Genomic DNA, 25332 nt, shown 5'->3' with positions numbered 1-25332 from the left:
ATTAAAAAATGCAGCTCATTAGTGTCGGAAGGAGTCCCCTCAAAAAAAGGTAAAAACCCATAAATAGTAAATATTCAGGGTGTCGATAGATTTCGGGGCAGCAGGTACAGTGTGTGCCCCGTTTCCCATATAATGTCGGTAGATATTTAAGAAACCATTAAAGAGATCCCTACAAACTAATAACAAGGCATGAAAATAGTTGGTCCAGTCGGACAACGCAACGGCACAAAGCTGCTTACGGAGCTCCTCTATTTAAGAGCCGAGTCCCGCCGCTAGAATACCAAATACCACAGGTAGGCCGGATTTTCATCGCCGCACCAACAAATTAGACATACACCGCTTAACAACTATAGGAAATGTTGCGGATCAAACAACGACGCTGCCTGCCTGCCTGCCTGCCTGCCTGCCGTCATTTTTATTTTTTCTTTGTGCAATCAACAAATTTTTAATCTCCCGACATTTTGCGCCCGTTTCTCCGTCCTCCATCGATCGATATTTTGATTTGCGATTTGTCCCGACAACTCAACCCCGATTATTTATCATTTTTGTACGTTGGAAATTGGTCATTTCTAAAATAAAACAGCCTTGCATTTTACTATTAACTCTTAATTTACTGTTAGTTATTTTTATTACTTTGTTTGTAGGTAATTAATTTTAATTTCTAAGTGAACATAGCTATTTAATTGGTAAATTAAATTTTTAGTTCTTTCTTATACCAACAAACTTTGGGCCATTCACCTGCCTAGACATTTATTTCACTTAATGCATTATCCAAAATAAATGGCAAGTCAAAGTGAGATTAATAATATTTTTCTAGAAAGGTGACTAAATTACGCATCAAATTCAAAGTTCAAATCCTCTTTTGTACTATTTTTATTAATTTTTAGCCATATTCGTCATTTAAGTTATTTTTTATAACACCAATGTCCAAGTTTTATAGTTTTAATCGTAAGTTTATTGAATTACAAGTATTTAAAACCCTTGTAGACCAAGATTGGATAAGAAATAAAAATGTTACAAGGAAAACAAAAATATATTACCTATACAATTGCTACTACAGGGAATTTCAATGAACTATTTTACAAAGCTTTATAACAGGTTACATGAATTAAAAATAGAGATTTAGTCACCAATTTTATACACAGTTATTTAGTTTCTGTTTTAATTCTTTATCCTATCGTGGTCTAACTAATAAAAAGTAATAAACAAGTAAAACTTGAGAAACTAGATAGTATATTGAATTGGACGACCCTATTTGATATTAATAATAAGATTTAAAGTATTTAAATCCCTGGTATACCAAGATTGGGATAAGAAATAAAAATGTTACAATAAAAAGAAAAATATATTACCTATACAATTGCTACTACAGGGAATTTCAATGAACTATTTTACAAATTTTTATAAACAGGTTATATGAATTAAAAATATGGAGATTTAGTCACCAATTTTATACACTGTCATCTAGTTTCTTTGTTTTCATTCTATATCCTATCATGGTCTAATTAATAAAAAGTAATAAACAAGTAAAATTTGGGAAACTAGATAGTATATTGAATTGGACGACCCTATTTGATATTAATAATAAGATTTAAAGTATTTAAATCCCTGGTATACCAAGATTGGATAAGAAATAAAAATGTTACAATAAAAAGAAAAATATATTACCTATATAATTGCTACTACAGGGAATTTCAATGAACTATTTTACAAAACTTTATAAACAGGTTATATGAATTAAAAAAATGAATATTTAGTCATCAATTTTATACATTGTTATCTAGTTTCTTTGTTTTAATTCTTTATCACACCATGGTCTAACTAATAAAAAGTAATAAACTAGTAAAAGTAAAACTTGTGAAACTACTTAGTATACTAAATTGGACCACCCTATATGATATTAATAATAAATTACTGAGTTCAACATATTAATAATTACTTTAGTTTTCATTTATTATAATCATTGTAATAACAAATGAACATATTTTGTTGTAATTACATTAATATTTGGTATAAATTGTTTGATTTTTCCTACCAATTTGTTTTATAATTTCACAAGTAAATCAAATTCATACATTCTAGTAAAAAGAGAAAAATTAAACGCAACAACAAACCTAATATTCTTGCATCTTAGACGGTTATAAGGAATCACTCATTCACATTTTTAATCTCTCAAGAACCTAACCTAACCTCACTTCAATGCATATAAACAATTTATTTAACTTACCGTATTGTAAAACCGTAAACTTAAAAGATTTAAATTTAAAATCAATATACAACTTACGGTGTTTATATTTTCATAATTATATGTTGAATTGATCAACATACACTTTTGACAGATCTCCAGCGGTTGTTCGCGTACGACTGTCTAACTAAATTCTCTCAATTCGATGCAACAAAAATCGAATTTTGCATTGTACCCGCAAGAGTGAAAGAGAAAGAAATACGCGTCTATTAGAGTCGGAGAAAGACAGAAGGCTCGTGCCGTCTAAGTAGTAAGCTGTGCATTTTTTAACGCCCGGCGCATTCAATTGTTATTCCTAGAATTGCAGTTTTGGTGAAGAGAAGGGGTAAAAATTGGATATTTGATGTTTGAGAGTCGAGAAACATTTCGACAATGTTATTGTGTAGTGACAATTTATATTTTTATTTTTTTTTTGGTGTTCTCTTTGATTCAAGTGTTTTATATATTTGTGTTTTTGTGGTATGTTTCGATTTTATTAACACTTGTTGTTTACAGTAATAATATATAATAATTTTATGTATTTTTAGTGAAGGTTAAGTTAGGTTAGGTTAGTTTTGTAGATCTGTGTAATAGTTGTAAGTTTTTCTCCAAATTTTATTAATAGAATTATGACAAACATATTTATCATTATTTTATTGTTGTGTTTAAACGTTTTGCTAGGATTTAATATAAAATATTCTTAGTATGATAAATTGTTAATTTAGTACTAGTAATTTTAATTACCACTTTTGAAAATAATTAATTTGTAAATGAACATATTATTAACAGTTTTTAATTTAATATTACTAGTTATTCTTATATTTTTCTACTCTTAATCTACATGAACTTTGAACTAATCTAATATAAAATAACTAATGTTGATATTTACAAATAAAACAATTAACATATTACATGATTTTTTTAATATTTATTTACGTCAATTTATGTTTAAAGTAATTTAAAATAAAATTACTGATCGCTAAATTAAGATTAGATTTTTTTATATCTGTTTTTGTACCAATATATATAATTTTTTAATTTAGTTCTTAATTTTATTGTAAAAAATTTATGCTTTTTCTACTAAATATGTAAATGATATTATTGAATCTATTAAATAAATAAAAACAGTTTATTTGTAACATTATTACAAGTATAATAATTAACTTTTCTCTAAAATTTATACAGAGTGACTCACCTAATTTACTCATAAGAAGTGTAGAGAGAATGAAAAAAAAAATCAATTAAGGTTTCGCCTGAACTGGCATCAACTTTGTTATTTTTAAGGGAACACTTTATATATCTTTGGACTGTTGAGTTGAGTTGAGATTTTTTCCCAAAAATTTGACAATTTGATGGTTTAACATAACTAAAATGTTTGTAAATTCAATTTTGTTATTTTTAATGGAACACCAGAAAAAATAATGCTCATGTCCTTATGTGTACTGATTGTGTATCATAGGTGGTATCTGACAACATCACATGTGTGGATGAAATCATCCTGTATATGAAAATACAACAATTTTACTTAATAGTCTTATTTAAAATTAATTTTTTAATACTACCTACAGTTTTCAGATTTTTTAAAATATTATTTTGTAGACAACTTAGATTTTACAATTTCGGGTTCATCATTACAATTTAAAATATTTCAATATTATTTTTAATGTTATTTAAATTTTTCAAATTTTTAAATATTTTTTTGCAGATAAATAATGTTGTTTCCTCTAATTTTTGGAAGAGATTAAATTTCTTTTATTGATTTTAATATTTATATTTAGAATAAAATTCTTTATTTTTTAAGAAGCTTTTGAGATTTAAAATTATTTAAAAAAATGATATGTATAAATAAATTTTTAATTTTTACAGTGTATTAAAATTATACAATTAGTACATTATTTTATTTAAGAAAATTAAAAATTATTAAAATATTGCTAACGTATTTAAAAATAATTAAGATTTTGCCAAAATATGTTTTGTTTTAAGTCTAAAATTCTCAAATTTTAGGGTAACTTATTGGTTTAAATCTTATATTTTAATAATTCTTTTAGTTTTTGGAAGGATGATAATCATCAATTACAAAAAATTTTTTAGTTTTTGACAAATTTTTATGAATCTATTTTGTGGACAACCTAGATTTTACATCTTTGGGTTCATCATTTCAATTTAAAATATTTTTTCAATATTATTTTAAATATTATTTAAATTTTTCAGATTTTCAAATATTTTGTGGCAGATAAATAAAGTTGTTTTGACTAAAAAGTATTCAGTTATTAAAATTTTTATCATATTTATCAATTTTAAATGTTTTGTTTAATTTTTGGAATTTTATCTTTGTATTAGATAAATTTAAAATATTTTTGATATATAAAGTATTCAAAATATTTTTTTATACTTCCAAATAAATTTCAATAATTAATTACACAACATTTAGTTATTAATTATATTAAGTTTAAATGTGAATAATTTTTTAATTTCTATATAAATTTTGTAGATAATTAAAAATTTAAAAATTTTGGGTTCGTCATTACAACAATAACTTTTTATTACAATTTTTATTTTGATTTATACAAATGACATCTAAGCTAAATTGAAAATCCATACCTTTTTTCGTTAACCACACAAAATACAACAAATTTACTATTTTTTGTCACTTACGTTCAAATTTTGTTCAATCTAAATAGTAATTAATGATTAGTTTAGTATAAGTAATTTTTAATCAACATATCATACATAAAGAATTAATTAATCTCTAATGACTAATACTAGTTAGTCATTAGATTTTTTTAGTTCAGATTAATATTTTATTGTAAGGTATTTATTACAAATAAAATAATTAACATTTTTCTTGCAACATCATAGTTTTACTAACGATTAGTAAATTATTAATAACCTTTAATTAACATTAAACAATTAAATAAGATAACGTTCTAAATAAAATGAAAGTAAACGTTGCTTATTCGTAATAACAAACTAAATAATTAATATTTTTCACACAGTCTGAGGTCTGAGCATATTCAATGTAGAAATAGACATTTCACTATGTCGTAAATTAAAATCCAAATCACACAGATGAATCACCATCATTCAAATGTGTGTTATTGGAATTGTTTGTGCGCAATGATTAATACGACTTCTGGTTTGTAAAGTAGATGTGAGCCGGAGTTAAGGACGTAATAGATTTGTATTTGTTAGTGGCACATGGTGACACCGCTAACACCGCTAACACCGCTAACACCTTGTTATTATTGTTTACATTAAGAAAAAATCCGATGTGTGTGTGTGTGTGTGTGTGTGTGTGTGTGTGTGTGTGTGTTGGGTGTCGGTATAATCTAGATTTAGAATAACAAACCGCAGACAGCGTCCCGGCCCAATTATTCCCGTGTAACCAAATATAAATTCGGTAACTTCGATGTTGGTCGTAAGGAATCTCTTTGACAGGTCGATACTAATCTCTTGTAAAATTATTAACCGTTCACGGTTTACGGATGACCAGATTACATGTGTCGATTATTTCGGTTCCATGACTTGTCACCAACTATTACCGCACACTTATCGACCGTCCGACTATTTACGAACAAAAAAACCCTTTCCTACAATTTATTTTTTTATTATTTATTCATTTTTTTTTTCTTTGCTTGCCCCCATCTGAAACTGAAGCCGTGTGAATCGGTCCCCTCGACCCTTTGCATCGGGGATGGTCAGATGTTAATAATCAATTAGGTGAAACGATGGTTTATTGAATGAGACAAATACCGAAGAGCAAAGACGGTTCGTTAAATGGGAATGGCGGGCGGAATGAATAAATGTCGAAACTACCGTAATACCGTCCCGGATGGATAATGTATTATTGCATCGCAGACAAAATGAAATAAATGCGTCCCCTAGCAATTTAGGAAAAAGCCAAAATGCAAGTGTGTTGATAATGGGGTCTTTGCTGCGATGATGGATATAATTAGTCCGTCTGTAGTGGTATGCGTGTCAATTCGCCATAAATCGTAAAACTTCTTATTAATTACATTAGGCTCAATAAAATACCCCCACACATACACACACACACACACACACACACACACACACACACACACACATGTACAAACCAGTATTTCTGAAACGTGGACGTTGATGAAACTGAAGAATTTCATGGATATGACAAATGAAAAATATGTTTTAATTATATTACTAAATGTTCTGTTATTAAAATTAATGACTTGTTATTCGTTTTAATTGTGAATTAATTCATGTTTTTAGTTTCGGTTTAATCATTGTTTTGGAATTTTATTAATTTTTGCATTTGAAGAATGAAATATTTATTAAATATATTTAAAAAAAGTGTTCAAGTTATCGTGCTATTAATTTACGACATTAATTATAGCTTATCGTATTTAATTGTAAATTAATTCACAATCAACTTCTAATTTTAGATTTTTTTATTGTTCGACTTTTCTAGAATTTAATTATTTTTTTTTATAAATAGATGAATAATAGCTATAAAATGTTCACTTATTAAAATTAATTCCTTGTTATTAATTTTAAACGTGAATTAAACAATTTTCTGATTTTAGACGTTTTAATTAAATTTGTTAAAGATGTATGAAAAACGAATAATAAAATATTCACTTCTTAGAGATGCCAATTAATCAATTAATTAATTAATTTTAAATGTGAATTAACTAAATTCATCATTCTCAATTTGTTCAATTTTTTTAATTCAATATATATGTTATTAATTTTAAAAATGAATTAACTAAATTCATCAATTAATTCATTTTTTGTTTTTATTTTAATATTAAATTAAAATATTTTTTCAATATTACGTTTGTCACTTAAATTTTTCAGTTTTTCAAATATTTTGTAACAGATAAATAAATTTGTATTAGGCAAAAAATATTCAGTTATTAAAATTATTAACATCTTGTTAATTTTAAATGAGAATTAACTCAAGTTTATATTTTATGTCATTTATTTTTGCAATTTTATCATTGCATTAGTTTAATTTAAAATATATTTTTTAATATTAAATTTAAATATTAGCTAGATTTTTTAGATTTTTAAAATATTCTTCAATATCTAAATAAATTTCAATAATTAATTATACAACATTCAGTTATTAATTATATTAACTTTAAACGTAAATTAAATCTAATATAAATTGTACATTTTCTAATTTGTTCAATTTTTTTAATTTCTATATGTATATTAGTCTTAATTAAAATAATTTTTTTAATATTACCTACAGCTTTGTAGACAACTTAGATTTTACAATTTTGGGTTCATCTTTACAATTAATATATTTTTTATTATTAAAATTATTAATATATTTAATAATTTTAAATGTTTTATTTATTTTTGGAATTTTATTTTTATATTAGATTAATTTAAAATATTTTTGTTATATTAAGTGTATTCATTAGACGTATTCTTTATATTATATCTAAATAAATTTCAATAATTAATTACATTCAGTTCAGTTATTAATTATATTAATTTTAAATGTGAATATTTTTTTAATTTCTATATAAACTTTATAAACTTAGCTTAATAATAAAATTTTGGGTTCGCCATTACAACAATAAATAACTTTTAGAATTTTTATTTTGATTTGTAAAAGTGATATCTAAGCTAAATTGAAAATATGTAAATTTTAATAAAGCCTGTGAAATTATAGGTTGAAAGCAAAAGGTATAATTAATAAAATTGAAATTTTTTATAGGAGAAAACTAATAACATTGATAGATTTTATAGCCAATTAATGTTAAATAAGCACTAATTAAAATTCATATCGTAAAATCCTCTAATGACCATCCATCATTTACATTATTGCACAATAAATTTTATATCACGTCGAATAATCAAATAAGTGTGTCCGACTTTTAAGAGAGAGACGAAGAGGAAAAAAAAAAAAAAACTAAAATGAAATAAAATAAAAAAGATACGGTGAAAAGAGAACTATTCGAGATATTTTAGACTTATCTTGTTAATTAATACGTTTGTTAACGCTTTTAAAATTTCCACATCACCTGTAAGTAGTACGGACCATCCATCTAAAGTCATACCTGGCCGGTGAACCACTGATCAACAAATATTTATAAATCAAGACCCGCTTTTCGACTAAGTGGAATGTCTTGTTAGGCATTTGTCCCGGGTTAAATGTTTGAATTTGTTTTATTGTTTTAAAAAAAAGCACACCTCCCAAACGAGTTTCCGTCCATTCGAATCCATTGCACCACCGACAACCTGATCAATTCCATACGTCGATACATTTCCTTCTACTTTTTTATCTCATTGTTAAATTATTCATTTTCGGTTTTCGTGCCTTCGTTTAATAATTGTGTACGTCGTCCTTAATTAATGAATATTCATTAAAATATCGTAATTAACAGGGGTTACAAGATAGATATAAGTATGTTACAATAATGGCATAATAACAGGGACCCCCGAGACACAACCTTTTTTTAAAGAAGTCGATAGATCGCCTCTTGTGCATCTCAGTTACCCTCTCTGTATAATTAACTGGTGCTGAGACTGAAGAGGTCGATGCTGCCGCACTGTTGTACCAAACCAAACAAAAAATTCTATTCGAAAATAACAATTGCTAAATAAAAATTTAAACAACTCTCCTCGAGTGTTCAGTTAATTTGTACACGTTTACTAACTTCAGTTATTAATTAAACCCTCCAAGTTGACTGTGGTGATGTTTGAGGGTTTATTTCTTGTCGATTCTCTGACGTAGTCTTTTGCCATAAAAGTGACGACAGAAAAAAATAAGTCGTGTTATTCGAAGCGTTTTATTTTTGGGTTTGATTGGTGTCAGAAGTTATTAGTGTGTGCGCACAGTGCGGCGTAAAGTTTACAAATATCTCATTAACCTCGTCCGGAGTTGACTGGGTAGTAACACACACCTCGGTGTCTTGTGGGCTCATTGTGTGCCTGTTATCGCGATACAAGTGCAACTCGGGCAGATAAAAAGCGAACGAGCGCACAGCCAGGAATCTCTCCATTGTTTTCGACAGTCTGTTAAATATCTTCTTTTATTAATATAAGGCCAACCTCCCGAAACTTTATTATATCCGGTTCGTAATTTACAATATAACAGGCCGAGTGTTTTATCATACGGTAAAGATTACCCGAGTGCCTTTAGAAACTTTAATTATGTTGAGTAGGTATTTTGAATTGAATGCCGTATATTCCAGTAGCCGGTTTTGCTCTTTTGGAATGTTGCCAATGCAAAAGCTTCGATGGGAATTTTTCAAATGAATTTACACATATTTAATAAATCATCATTTTTCGTTACACAATATCTAACTTTTATTTATTGTTACTTTAAATTCATCACATTTATGTACTACATCTTGGGTACGACTCCTTTTTATGTTTTATGTTTTATGTTTTATGTTTTATTTCTTTGTGCTCGAATAAACAAAAATTTTAGTTATTAAAGGGGTGAAATGGGCAATAATTTTTAAAAGATTTGACAATTTAAATTAAATATAATCTCATCTAATATTAATTTATATAACTAAAAAATGTTCTAATTTACATTTTTTTGGTTTTGTTTTTAGATTTCTTTAATTTTTCAAAAGTTGGGCTTATCAATGCCTCAAAAATCAAATTTATCAAATAAACTACAAAATAAGGATGGCCATGCCAGGTGACCAAATAGTGCCATATCTCAGACACCACTGAACTGATAGGTGTAGAAAAAACATTATTGATAAAAGTGGCTCTGAAAATAACGTGTAATATATTTTTTCAGAAAGGATTATTGAGGAGAACTAAACATTTTATTATTTATTTTAAGAATATTTAATATATTTTATTATCTTTTCGATAAACTGAAGTTTTTTAATCTATTTTATACATAGTTTTATATCAGTCGTTATAGTAAGAAATATGAGTTTTTTGATGTTACGTTTATTGTTGTCCAAATTTTTAAAAAAATTATTAAAAAACATAAAAATAGAACAGGTTTTAAATCTAAAATTTTTAAATTTTAATATAATCTACTGATGTTTTAATCTTTCCTCTAATTTTTGGAATACATTAAATTTCTATTTAATGTTTTAATTTATATTTTTATATTTAGAATAAAATTCTTTAGATTTTAAGAAGTTTTTGACATTTGAAATTATTTAAAAAAGTTATATATCCATTAAAATTATACAATACAATTAATAGATTATTAAAATCTTGCTGAGTTTTTTGTTGTCCAAATTTTTAAATAAATTACCAAAAATATTTAATAGAACTGGTTTTAAATCTAATTTTTTTATATTTTATATAATCTACTAATGTTTTAATCTTTGGAAAACATTAAATTTCTTTTATTAAATTTCTTTTATTAATTTTAATAATTTGAGATTTGAAATTATTTAAAAAAAGTTATGTATAAGTATAATAATTTAAATAATTTATTTTTAATTTTTGGAGTTTATAAAAATTATATAATTAATAAATTATTTTATTTAACAAAATTAGTAGTTTATTAAAATATCGCTGAGATATTTAAAAATGTGCCAAAATATGTTTTATTTTAAGTCTAAAATTTTCAAATTTTAATGTAATTTATTGGTTTAAATCTCATATTTTATCATTCTTTTAGTTTTTGGAAGGAATTTATTTTTTTTTTTTTTAATTTTTATGATAGTAATCAAATACAAAATATTTTAATTTTTGACAAATTTGTGTTTCTAAATTATTTAAAAAAAGATATGTATTAAGTTTCAATAGTTCATTTTTAGGTCGATTAAAATTATAAAATTAATAAATTATATTATTTTAAAAAATATTAAGTTAAATAAAATAAAATTCTTTAATTATTGGGTTCAACTAAAATTATATAATTAATAAACTATTTTATTTTGAAAAATATTAAATTTATTAAAATATTGCTGATGTATTTAAAGGTAATCATAATATTGCCAAAATAATTTTTATCAACTAATAAAATTCTTTATTATTAAAAATTATTAAAAAAAAAATTGTGTCTGTCAAAGTTATAAATTTTTTAAATTATTTTATTTAAGAAAATTAATAGTTTATTAAAAAAATATATTTGAATGTATTATTGAAATTTTCAAATTTCTTAAACTTTTCTAAAATCCATTTTAAATTAAATATTTAATGTGTTAAAAAGTTTGAAAATTATAAAAATTTAGTTCGTTAATATTTTCACATAGATTTGAATGTTAAATGAAAGGCACGAAAGAAAGTAAATAAATAATATGCCGTAAGTAGTTATAGTCTAAATATAAGTCGAAATTTACCATAAAAAAGTGGCCACACGTAAACAATTACTAACATAAAGATTTAAAAATATAATAATTATCACAGCACACTATGGGTCCATAATTATTGGGGCATATTGAAGTATTAATAGTCGTTTTACGTAGTTCACACTTCAACTTTTTAAACAAGCTTTTTATGATTGTGTTTAAGTGTAAGAAATTTCATTATTTACTTTATTCTGATTCATGAAAATTCTTTCAGACTTTTCATCAGTCCAAAATAAAATCGTAAAAGGAAATTGTGCAATATTATTCTATTCCGTATAAACAGAACAATTACACACAGCCTTGTTATTCAATTTAACCAGTTAATTTTATATGTAACAATTAACACGTTGTTTATTAACATTAACATTTAATGATCGAATTAAAACAGTAAGACACAGTGAAAAAAGAAGGAGTCTTGAGTCGAGAGGGGACTTGTAGTAGACATTTCATTATTAATAGTAAGTCATCTTTTAAGAGATTAATATATAAGAACATATTTATGTAAATTTTAAGCACCCGAGGATGATATGTATAAGATAAAGAATACGTGTTTATTTCATGGGTGGTAAGTGTACTTCTTGGGACATAAGTGCGGTCATTTTCGAATCTATAATGTGCATATCAGCTGTTCAGGATTTCTACCTGTATTCCGACCTGTGAGAAAATCCTATCCAAGATTAATTGCTTCATATTTTGATCTCAACAAGTCATTAACTTTTTGATTTATGCTTTCCTGAACTACCCCTCAAATCCATCCTCAAATACATTTGATTTTTTCCATTCGCTTTCGTCTTGTTTCACTCCATTTAAACGAACAACCGTGTAAATTAGCTTACCACATAACTGTTGTTGGGAAATTAAATTCGGCACGATGCGAATGAATAAAATATCAATGGCGATGTTTTAATTAATAGACTTTTTAACAGTCTGCCGGACGGTTATTGCGGTCAACAGTTTTGTGTCGTTAAAAAGTTAAATTGACAAACTAATTAAATATTAACAGATTTAATAACATGAATCACGCTTATGATAGTACGTAGTGGCGGGCTTCGGAGCCAGTTTCCTTTAAATTACATTACAAAACGGCATGATCCTGGCCAACAACGCATTACAGAGCCGTGCATTATTTAGTGTCATGACTCACCCCGGAAATACAGGTGAGGTGATCGCACCTCCTAACGACGGTAAATCACGGACGAGCTCCCGAACCGCCGTACACACTTCCCACCTTCCTTCCTTCCTTCCTTCCTTCCTTCCTTCCCGCCCTTCCAGACGCCGCCGTCGCCGTCACCGTCCCCGACGCCGTTCCTCCGTTTTAACTACTGCTAATCACCGACTTGGGTTTTTTGCCTTTTCGGGGGTTCGGTTCGTCCGTTTCATTGGGGTTGCACGTGACACATGCTTTTCTCTTCCACGTCGTTAAGGGGTGGAGCTGTGTGGTGTCAATTATTTTATTTTTCTACACATGTTTTTCTACCATATTAATTGCATTTCCATAGTACAAAATTTCAATTTTTTAATCAATATTTCAATATTATAAAGAAGAGGGAAATAATAAACACGAAATATCAAGGTCTAAATATTGCTGACGTCGATGAAACAAAAAAATAATAATAATAATAATAATATACTATTATGCATAATAAAATCAGTTCTACAATTTTGTTTTTCCCCTTTTGAAAATTCTAGAAAAGATTGTCTTTCTAGCAGAATATCAATATTTATAATGTAAATGGTGGAAACAAAATAAAGTTCTTTGAAATCCTGAAATATATACTTTATGACTCTAAAAATACTTTATACAGTGCTTCGTAATGAAATCAGTTCTATACTTTTTTCTTTTCCCGTTTGAAGATTCTGAAAAAGATTGTCTTTCTAACAGAATATAAATATTTATAATGTAAATGATGGAAACAAAATAAAGTTCTTTGAAATCCTGAAATATATACTTTATGACACTGAAATTATTTTATACTGTGCTGCATAATAAAATCAGTTCTATAATTTTTTCTTTTCTCTTTTGAAGATTCTGGAAAAGATTGTTTTTCTACCAGAATATCAATATTTTTAAGGTAAATGGTGGAAATAAAATAAAGTTGTTTGAAACCCTGAAATATATACTTTATGACTCTAAAAATACTTTATACAGTGCTTCGTAATGAAATCAGTTCTATACTTTTTTCTTTTCCCGTTTGAAGATTCTGAAAAAGATTGTCTTTCTAACAGAATATAAATATTTATAATGTAAATGATGGAAACAAAATAAAGTTCTTTGAAATCCTGAAATATATACTTTATGACACTGAAATTATTTTATACTGTGCTGCATAATAAAATCAGTTCTATAATTTTTTCTTTTCTCTTTTGAAGATTCTGGAAAAGATTGTTTTTCTACCAGAATATCAATATTTTTAAGGTAAATGGTGGAAATAAAATAAAGTTGTTTGAAACCCTGAAATATATACTTTATGACTCTAAAAATACTTTATACAGTGCTTCGTAATGAAATCAGTTCTATACTTTTTTCTTTTCCCGTTTGAAGATTCTGAAAAAGATTGTCTTTCTAACAGAATATAAATATTTATAATGTAAATGATGGAAACAAAATAAAGTTCTTTGAAATCCTGAAATATATACTTTATGACACTGAAATTATTTTATACTGTGCTGCATAATAAAATCAGTTCTATAATTTTTTCTTTTCTCTTTTGAAGATTCTGGAAAAGATTGTTTTTCTACCAGAATATCAATATTTTTAAGGTAAATGGTGGAAATAAAATAAAGTTGTTTGAAACCCTGAAATATATACTTTATGACACTAAAACTATTTTATATTGCGCTGCATAACAAAATCAGTTCTATAATTTTTTCTTTTCCTTTTTGAAGATTTTGAAAAACATTGTCTTTCTAATAGAATATCAATATTTAAATTGTAAATGGTGGAAACAAATTAAACTTCTTTGAAATCCTGAAATATATACTTTATAACACTAAAAATACTTTATAGTGTGCTGCATAGTAGAATCTGTTCTATAATTTTTTCTTTTTCCTTTTGAAGATTCTGGAAAAGATTGTCTTTCTAACAGAATATTAATTTTTAAATTGTAAATGGTGGAAACAAATTAAAGTTCTTTGAAATCCTGAAATATATACTTTATGACATTAAAAGTATTTTATACTGTGCTACATAATAAAATCAGTTCTATAATTTTTTCTTTTCCTTTTTGAAGATTTTGGAAAACATTGTCTTTTTAATAGAATATCAATATTTATATTGTAAATGGTAGAAACAAAATAAAGTTCTTTGAAATCCTGAAATATATACTCTTTGACACTAAACATACTTTATGCTGTGCTGCATAATAAAATCAGTTCTATAATTTTTTCTTTTCCCTTTTGAAGATTCTGGAAAAGATTGTCTTTCTAACAGAACATCAATATTTATATTGTAAATGGTGGAAACAAAATAAAGTTCTTTGAAATCCTGAAATATATACTTTATGACATTAAGAGTATTTTATACTGTGCTACATAATAAAATCAGTTCTATAATTTTTTCTTTTCCCTTTTGAAATTTCTGGAAAAGATTGTCATTCTAACAGAATATCAATATTTATATTGTAAATGATAGAAACAAAATAAAGTTCTTTGAAATCCTGAAAGATCCTGAAAAATTTAAAAACTGTGGTTCTTTTTCTTGGCATGTTATGGGACCATTAGAAAAAGTTATGAGTGATGTCATAAAACCATTTGTTAACCATAATTTATCGATACAGTTCAATATTTATTTAAGTGACTTTGATAGTGAGCTAATTATTACTTTAAAAGAGACAGGAAAAAGGTTTGAGGAATTGTTGGAGAGTGTGGTCTTGAGAAGATCATGAACAACGTGTGAGAGATTTAAGTGATTGGCTTAATGTAAAACACACGAAGAGAATCTAGAAGAGAATTTGATCTGAAAGTGTTGTGACAGCGAATAACCAGAGCAGAATCGTCTTACCGGCACCCCAATTTTCGTTGTTCCGCCAAAATAATTAAGTTTAAACAAATAAAGAGGTAACGGGCACAATATCAATATTTAAATAAGCCTAATAGTAATTGCCTTTATTCGCTGATTCGTAACCACCAATTAAGTATAATTTCGACCCTAAACAAACCCAACTTACTCTTGAGTAAACGCTCAATCATCAACCGCTCTTCGTTGCCCAAGATTTTTTACGTCTTCAATAAAAACACTGTTTGTTCTGCATTAATTGCAAATATAAATTTTTTCAGGTAAGAACGTTCTCCCGTTTAATAAGTGAGATGAAAGCATGACCAGTTCGTAAGTAGTTTTAATCGTTCGTGTTATCAAGAGCCGCAATTAAAATATTAATTGCTTACTATAAATATATTGGACTCTATAAATTTTCAATTATGATATAAATTATTGTTAATAAATCGCATTTCAAGGTTCATTATTTAATGCCAACAATAAATATAAATACTATAACTGTCGAAAATACTGTTATAATGGCTATGAACTATGTTTACGCAATAAAAATGCATCTATCACGACTTTACATGTTGTTGCCTACATGAAAATCTTAGTGAAGTGTACTCGTTACAGGAAACTAAAAGTCACATCTTCAAAACACCCCGTATAAGATCAAGGACGTTTGTTGCGTTTTTGAACAGATCCCACTCGATCAGCCGAAGAATTTTAATTGGTTTTTGCACTTCTGTGCATCCGATTGTTTTATTAAAGTAATATACAATGTCCCCGAGCTATTGGTGGAGAATCTTTAATATGTGCTTGTTAAAATGCCCATAATCGTAAATTTGAAAAAATAATTATCTTTATACAGCTTTCGATGGCCAATTATGTAATACAATAGTGTTTCCCCACACATACTTTGTACAAGACACAACAATACGTATTCAAATAAATGAAAATATGCAACGAATTTATGATTTAATAATATTAATAATAAAAAAAGTGCACCAGAGTAAACGTTAATTTAAGATAAGGGAAACTGCCCAGACCTAATAACCGGTTTCATATTCTTATAATAAATTTTGAACAGGTTGTTGAATATGTCTTGTCTGAACTTTGCATGACTCGCCAATTATTAAATATTGTGGACATACATTATATATTGTATCATATTATTAAAATTCAATAATTTATGGATTTGGCCACAATAAAATTATAATTGTCGGTGGGTGTTTTTTCCTATGATTCTCGGAAGATCAAAATTGATCTTGACCAGAAGATTATTATTGGCAATTATCAATTTAAGGCTGTCTCTTAAAACTTCGCAACCTTGATCTCTCGTTATTAATAGAGTTAAATTCTGTTAATTATAGTTTCCTCAGTATTTTGGACAATACAGTGGTGCTCATTATTATATCAACTTTTTAAAATGTTAAATATTATGGTCACGATTATTTTACTTAATGTGAAATGTTTGTTCATAAATATAGCAACTTTAATTGACCAAATGAGTAACGTTTAATTTAACATTAATACTTTGTATTTTGCTTTATAATTTCAGCACATCTCCGAGGCACAAACTCAACCATTTTTCGAATATATGAAATTCTTGTATTCCTTCAAGCTTCATCAATTGATGTGAAGAGCTTACTTAAATTTTTATAATTATGTCGAATTTGGTATTCAACGTGATCCCACATGTTTTTTTGTAGGGCTGGTATCTGGAGGGAGATCGGCCAAGACATTTTTCAACCAATCTGTCACAATTTTGTGCTTGTGTTTGGGGTTGTTATCGTGTAGAAACCAATATGTGGGAACAAATTGTTGTTTAATATATCTCTGGTCTTCTATATGATGAAGGAAGCTTACGCCAGAAGAAGAGAAGCATTTCCTTGCCATAACTAAACCATTATCTTGTAATACACAAAATGTATAATAAATATTTGTGCAGTCCTGTCTTGTAAGTCGTCCAGCATAAGCTAAACCGCAATTTTTAAATAAATATGTACTCATCACTAAAAACTACCCATGACTACTATTCTGTGGTCCAATTGATGTGAGGGTTTTCTTTTCAGAACTCTAGCTCAACAACCCTCCATCCTGTAACCTCCCATTTAAGTCCCATTCCTTCCAAGTTGGCTTTAATTTGAATTAATGATAAGAATTGATTATTTTTTGACATTCGATTTATTTATTTATCAATTTATTAAAGTTTTTCGAACTCGTTGAATATTTTTCGTTGTTACCACTTGTCCTGTTTCTCTTTAAGTAATTTTTTAATACAGGATATTATTGACAATCTCTGCTTATTCTTCTCGATCTTGGTAAGGCTGAATTAGATTTTTTACTGCACATAATACAGTTTGACTACGACTCATTATTAAATAAATACAATAAACACAATACATCTGGTAAATAAAAGTAAAAAGTTGCCATAATTATGTCATTGTGGACAGCTCATATTTTTAATACATTTTAATAAGTTGCCCTAATTATAATAAAATAAACCACTGTACGTAATTAATTTTTAAATAACCCTGTAATAATTCTGTAATACACAAAATGTATAACAAATATTTGTGCAGTCTTGTCTTGTAAGACATCCAACACAAGCTAAACCACAATTTTTAAATAAATATGTACTCGTCACTGAAAACTACCCATGGCTACTTTTCTGTGGTCCAATGGATGTGAGGGTTTTCTTTTCAGAACTCTAGCTCAACAACCCTCCATCCTATGACCTCCCATTTAAGTCCCATTCCCTCCAAGTTGGCTTTAATTTGAATTAACAATAAGAAATGATTATTTTTTGACATTCTATTTATACATTTATCAATTCATTCAAGTTTTTCGAACTTGTTGAATATTTTTCGTTATTACCATTTGACTTGTTTCTTTTTAGTAATTTTTTTAATACAGTAAATTATTAACAATCTTTGCTCATTCTTCTCATTCTTGGCAAGGCTGAATTAGATTTTTTATGGCGCATAATACAGTTTGACTATGACCCATTATTAAAAAAATACAATAAGCACAATACCACTGGTAAATAAAAGTAAAAAGTTGCCATAATTTTGTCATGGTGTACAACTCATATTTTTAATGCATATTAATAAGTTCCTCCAATAATAATAAAATAAACCACTGTACGTAATTAATTTTTAAATAACCACTTGGAAAAGAAAACAGTTTTCATTTGTTCAAGTTGAATAACTATTTTTAGATAACTGTTAAAAATAATTATAATCGATCAAGACTAAACAACTCATCAGTGCACTGACGGAATTTCGAAAATTTTCCAGCGCCCGATGACGGAGATTTATCAATCATTGCGACGCTGACTTTTCAATGAATATAAACTATTATACAAGAAACAATTAACTGTTCGCGTCGAAGTTGTTTTCTCTCAACTCACCGAAAATACGCCGCAATAATAATGATAAAATTCTTAAGTCATTAAACATTTACTATAACACGTTAATGAAGTAAATTTTTGCCATGCACAACAATTAATCATATTTATCTGGTAATTAGTATACTCACATTGAAATAATAAAATTCAGTACATCGATAGAATGTCGTAATGCCCAATTAACTTTCTTTAAAGGCAGAAATCTTTCAACGGTCGCCGATAACGTACAAATTAAAAATGACTTGTTAATTGATAAAAGCCGTAATTAACTCATAGAGCTCTTAAATCATTAACGGCGATAAAAAAAAAAACTTCGACAATTACAAATGAAGTTTCTATTCTTATCTACGAATGGTTGATTAATTTTAATCGTTAGGTTTATTTATTTTATTTTAATTAGCTCAAATTGAAAATATCTCACAAATTAAAAACACGCGATAGGAAAAAATTTAATATGTTATACATTCCCGGTCATGGAATTTAAATGAAATGAATATTAAAAATCGTATGTAAATATGAGATTTCATGCCTCACAGTTGTACTATTGATTTTAAAACAAAACTATGTAACGTTACGTGTTGCTGTGTGAGTACACGGACGTTTTGTATAAAATTATATATTGGTACAAATTAAAATTGTTGACAGTTGAGTGATCAGTTCGTAGAAGAGTAGTAACAGCTCCCAAATCTTTCAATTTATTTGGGTAACCATCAAGCACAGACTAAATTTTGTTGACGGCTGCAAGTTGCCACCCATACACTTACCACACTTATTATTAATACACACGGGTAAAAATACGAAAATAATTATTTTACAGATTGAAGACAACTCAATTTGAGCATTGGTAAATGTCTACTTTTTATATAGTAATTATCGAGAAAACAAAATTTTAATTGCAACCTTAAAAGCACTATTAAAAATTCAACATTCCGGTCACGTATTGTAAATGGGATAATTATTAATAATGGCATAATAACATTTTGTGAGGACCCTAGAAAATCGTGCCGACAGTATAATTATAAAAAGTTTTTAATTAGGATGGATTTTGCAAAACTATGTCAGTCATGAATTTAATGATGTTAATTGCTCAAGATATGTTGATGCATTTTATTTTCGTCCCATGAAAATACTTTTAGTACATCTTGTAACCAATTTGTTATTTTCACTCGAACACCATCAATCATTCCAACAGTAATTTTCATTTGAATTAAATTAAATAAGCTGGACAAAATCCAATAAATTGAAAAGTAGGTAAATCACAGAAAGTACTAATTTTATTTACACATTGTTGAGCTTAAAAAGCTCTTTTATAATAAACTGGGACAATCCATCATGTATTAAAGTTTATATATGAAAATTAAACCCATTGTAGTACTTCTTTGTGTCAATAAGGGAAGACCAAATATTTTTCACAGGTACCTCTTATGGTATATGTAGCATCAGATGTAAACTTTTTTAATTTTAAAAATATGCTGTATCCTGTAATCGTGAAATCATCAACAAATAACAGATTACAATTAATGAGTAAATAGGAAAAGAAGGGGCCCAATATTAGTTCCTTGTGGCACCCCAGAAGATACATACATACATACATGATGTCTCTCTTCAAATTCAGTAGGATCAAGGACTTTCCAATCGGTACAGTGACAATAAAAGACAGAAAATCTTGAAAACATCAACAAACAACAGTTTATTACAATTAATGGATAATTAGGAAAAGAAGGGGCCCAATATTTGATCCTTGTGACACCCCAGAATATGTCAAGTAATATATTCACTTAAACCCTTATAGTTGACATATTGTTCTCTCTCACTAAGCTGCGAACTCGGCGGTTGAATAGAGAAATTGCCGATTCCTAGGATTAATTTGTTGAGAATTATAGAGTGGTCAATCCTGTCTAACGCTTTCGAGAAACCTGTATAAATAACGTCAACTTGTCCACCTCTATGCATTTCACTTGACACATACTCAGTAAACATTGTTAAGTTAATGTTGAAGGATGTTGAATGAATTGGAGCTGGTTGGGAGACAGATTACATTTCACTTGATGAAATAATGATATATGGACGGTTACTTCAAATATTTTTAGTTTTTAAGTAAGTTTTGGATGTTATCTGAATTTCCTGAATGTGAAAAATGGAATACTGTTTTTTTGAAGCAATGAATCATATTTGGTTCTGATGGTAGACGTTATATAAGACGTCCATCTAGAGAAAGACCACTGTAAAGTACTGTGGTGGTAGCCTAATGATATGGGACTGCCTTCCCCGTGTGACGTTGATCCAATGGTACAAGTAATGGCTAAAATGAACCATTTCCAACATAAGTTCATATTATAGGAAAATATACCACTAAGAATTGTTTGATACAAACAGAAGGGGTTCAAATATCACAAGAAACACTAAAAAAAATAGGTTGATTCCATATTAAACTGGAATGTCACATGGATATGGGACAAAATATTAAATTAAATGGTTGTGTTTATTTTTTCACGAAATAAATCAAGTTTCTATATTTTTAATTCTATTAATAACAGATGTAAAATTAAGAAATATAGGTATTGGCAGAAAGTAGAGCAACTTTTTTAAAATTCATATAATTGTAATAATAATGATGATTATTTATTTTGGACTGGCAAGAAGTAGAGCAACTTATGCTATTTAAAGTTTTATTACTACAAATAATTTGTAACTAGTATTTTAATTAATTCTACACTAATGGTAAAATTCTCATTATTATGAATATTTTCCAAACACCTTTTTTTCATGGGAAGCAACAGATGGTCAATAATATTTGGATCCATATTTTGCCAGAACTTTTTTGGAACTGTGAATAAATCTTGCTGATTGGTATACTCTTTGTGTCTTATTTTGTTGTACACTATCTTCCATAAGTTTTCAATGGAGTTTAGATCGAGAAATTGAGATGGCCAGGTCATAACATTAATTATTTTCCTTAAAGTGTGCTTCGAGTCATTATCTTGTTGAAAATAAAGTTTTAGTGGCATATTTTTATCTGAATACGGTACCATGTTATTCCTCAATATTTCTTTATAAATAAATAATTATTCAAAGGAGAGGACCCATTTTAAATCCCGAAAAGCAACCCCTTACCATTACCAACCTGTCACCGTGTATATCAGTGAGTTTATTATTCATGAATAGGTCGCCTTACATATAAAATCCCATCACTGCTAACCAGATTAAAATTGATTTCATCACTCCAGATCGCACGTTTCCAATCATTTAAAGTTCAAAAAGGGACCTGGTAAACTCAACTCTCGCTCGTCTGTTCTTCTCTGATTGTAGTGGTTTTTTAGTTTGGCCTTCTCGCATGAAGATTCCCTTGTAGTAATCTGTCTCTTACAGTTCTTGAAGAAACATTAATTCCAAGTTGTGTTTCAAGTAGACCCTTTATTTTGCTGGAACTCAGGAAAGGATCTTTCCTAATGGTTTTTCTTGCTCGTCCAGTTTTATTATTTCCTTACACATCACCAAATCTTGAAAATTGTTTTAAAACATGCGTTACAATCGAGCAATATTGATTTTTCTCTCATCGGATTGAAAGAACGATACTATACGTGATTTTAATTCGAGAAGTAACTTTTTTCCACGAGAACTAAAAATTATTGTGAATTTTGCAGAGATTAGTGACATTTAGTAAAAAGTTGTTCTACTTTTTGCCAGTCAAATATTTAGTTTTTTGATTTGTAGCTAACAGAATTATTTTTAATAAATATTCACCGATATGTTTATATATAGAGTGTTCATAATTATGTTAGATTTGCATATTCAGGGCGGTAGCAATTTATATATTCTTAAAGTTGCTCTACTTTTTGCTAATACTATAAGTAAGTCAAATAAAATCGTACTTTTTTCCACCACTGTACATAATTTTTTAAAAACAATTTGAAATTTAATTTTTTTGAATTTACAATTAACATTAAATTAAATTAATTTTTAAACAAAATAAAATATTGTGATAAAATTTAAAGTATATTGAATTTAATAATTTGTCCAATAAAATAAATAATCCATAATTAATTTTCCAATACTGTAGGCAAGTGAAAAAGCCATACTTTTTCCACCACTGTACATAATTTTTAAAAACAATTTGGAATTAAGTTTTTTGAATTTACAATTAACATTAAATTAAATAAATTTGTAAACATAATAAAATATTGTAATAAAATTTATATTGTATATTGGTTTTTACAATGTGTCCAATAAAATAAATAATCCATAATTAATTTCCCAATTTAATGAAATAATGCATAAATTTTCGTAATTAAACCAAACACAACGCACCGTTAATAAACCGATACCGATGCGTTAATAATTTAATTGACTAAGGAAAGTCTGGCTCATTGAAACACACACACACTCGCACACTCGCACACTCGCACACTCGCACACACGCACACGCACGTACACAAAAAGTAAGAGAGATCCAGTGTGTTTTATTTGAAGAGACGCGTGATTTTAGGGTGAGGGTTAGTTACGTTATATTAGGGGTTTAATGCGCGGTAAACCTACGATTTCCCCTCCACCAGACAAATAACAAATTATGACACCCTTTAATTATTAATTATTTAAAAAATTAGGGGAGTCAGATGAACTGCGGCGGTTTATTTATTAAAATTAATTCGACGTCTAGTTTCTTAAATCACTTGGGCGGAGGGTGCGTCCCACCCCGCCCCCACCGGGGTACAAGAAAAATTTAATTAATAATTGCAATGTTTTTAAGTACGTGTAGCCGCCTAAATATTTTTAATTATCGCCGCATAATCCGATCCGATTAAACATAATACAGGGGGATTAACTCGCCCCTAATATTTATTTGATTCGGTACGGACAAAAGGCTGGACGATGCCCGCCACCGCCGAAAACATAAATAGTCGGAGGAGATCCTTTGTACTATATGAAAGAAGCTGTGCATGCTATATTTTATCAAGCTGCTTTAATATGAAAAAAGAATTTCTAATATACATATTTGTTTTTGTCAGGATGATATTGCCATATTTTTGTAGTGGACACGTCAGGGCTGGGTCGGGGAGAATTTTTCCTTTCCTTAACGCACTTGTGTTACATGTTACACGTTAAATAATGGCATGAAATTACTTTAAATCGTCACTGAGCGATTTATATTCTGTAAAAGGACAAAGGAACACAATAAATCCATTATTCAGAACAAACTAGCATACATACATTTACGGTTTAACATTAATTCACTGTTCAGGAAACCGTTCAGGATACGAGGAAAAATTCCGTAAGTTCGGTTCTGTGTACATCGAGGGCCAATCTATGTATGAATTTTGAAAATTGTCAATATAGTAGAGGACACATGTTTACGACCGAGAACCCTCGAGTTTATGATGGTCGGCTAGATTTGATTGCTAATACCAGCATTTATAGCTTGCTGCATAAATCTTACCCTGCACACAGTTCTCTCCAACGTCCGGCAATGTATTACTTGCAGATCGATAGGTTTTACATATCAACCGACATAAAAACACAACTCTTAATGGATTAATTAACCGTTCGTAGTCCGTAGGAGGCTTGTCAGTAGTCACAACTGTTTTGCATTGACCAGTCAAAATTTCTTTCGTAAAACTCATCGTTTTATTTAAATTCTGTAAGCTTATAGTTGTGTCAAAGTATTCGAGATTGTTGTTGTTTTATATATTCTGTGACTAGTCAGTAAACAAGGCTGAATTGTATTGACCAGTCCATAAACCTCTTCATTTTCTTCCTCGTGTTTGTGTTTCTGGAAGATTGATATTAAAACTTATCTTTTATTGTGGGTATTACGTCTTATAATGAAATACGGTAGTAAAGCGGCAGCAAAAGTGGGGAATAAAACGGTTTATTAGGAATACAATAAGACGTAATAAAACTGTTTATGTATTCCTGCAAGCTGTTAATTAAAATGTTGAACATTGTATTTGAAATGGACCAGGTTCATTGTGATCATTTAGCATACACTAATACGCTACAAAATGCTCCTTTAACTTTTTTAAAATTATCTCACACACACACTCTACAAAATAAACTTTTATTTAAATATTGACCTTTGGCAATTTTAGCATAAAACACTTCCAACATATCTTTCATTGGTCTTCATTTTGAAGTTTTTGAAATTGTAATTCAAATGTACACACACCATTTTTAGGTTTGTAGTCACTACATAACGAAGAATTGAAAACTTTCCATTGGAAGTGTAACAGAAGTTTCCCAGTATTGCTGATCAACAATAGAATTTTCAGTATTTACTTGTAATTTTTATAACTTAACTTAAGGAAAGATTGTTCATATTAGGTATTAAAAGTACCTTTGTCATCAAGTGCTTTTGTTTGTTCATTGTGATCCTGAATAACTTCATTTAGGATACAGTAATACGATACAAAATGTATATACATATAAAAATACAAACAAAAATTTACTTTCT

The 25332-nt window shown here is 27.9% G+C and overlaps 1 protein-coding gene and 1 long non-coding RNA gene across 2 annotated transcripts in view; both read left to right on the top strand.

The window, feature by feature from the left end:
• LOC109607369 (protein Wnt-1) overlaps positions 1-25332 on the top strand; it is a 47991-nt gene that overhangs the window by 4482 nt on the left and 18177 nt on the right. The window lies entirely within an intron of this gene.
• Positions 2651-17208, top strand: LOC126264259 (uncharacterized). Its single transcript, XR_007547020.1, has 3 exons — positions 2651-2704; positions 15772-15820; positions 17185-17208. It is a non-coding gene; the product is annotated as an uncharacterized LOC126264259 (long non-coding RNA).

Source organism: Aethina tumida, chromosome 1, assembly GCF_024364675.1.
Source record: "Aethina tumida isolate Nest 87 chromosome 1, icAetTumi1.1, whole genome shotgun sequence".
NCBI classification, from domain to species: domain Eukaryota; kingdom Metazoa; phylum Arthropoda; class Insecta; order Coleoptera; family Nitidulidae; genus Aethina; species Aethina tumida.
The sequence above is the reverse complement of the archived record's forward strand: the minus strand, read 5'-3'. Positions and strand labels throughout refer to the sequence as shown.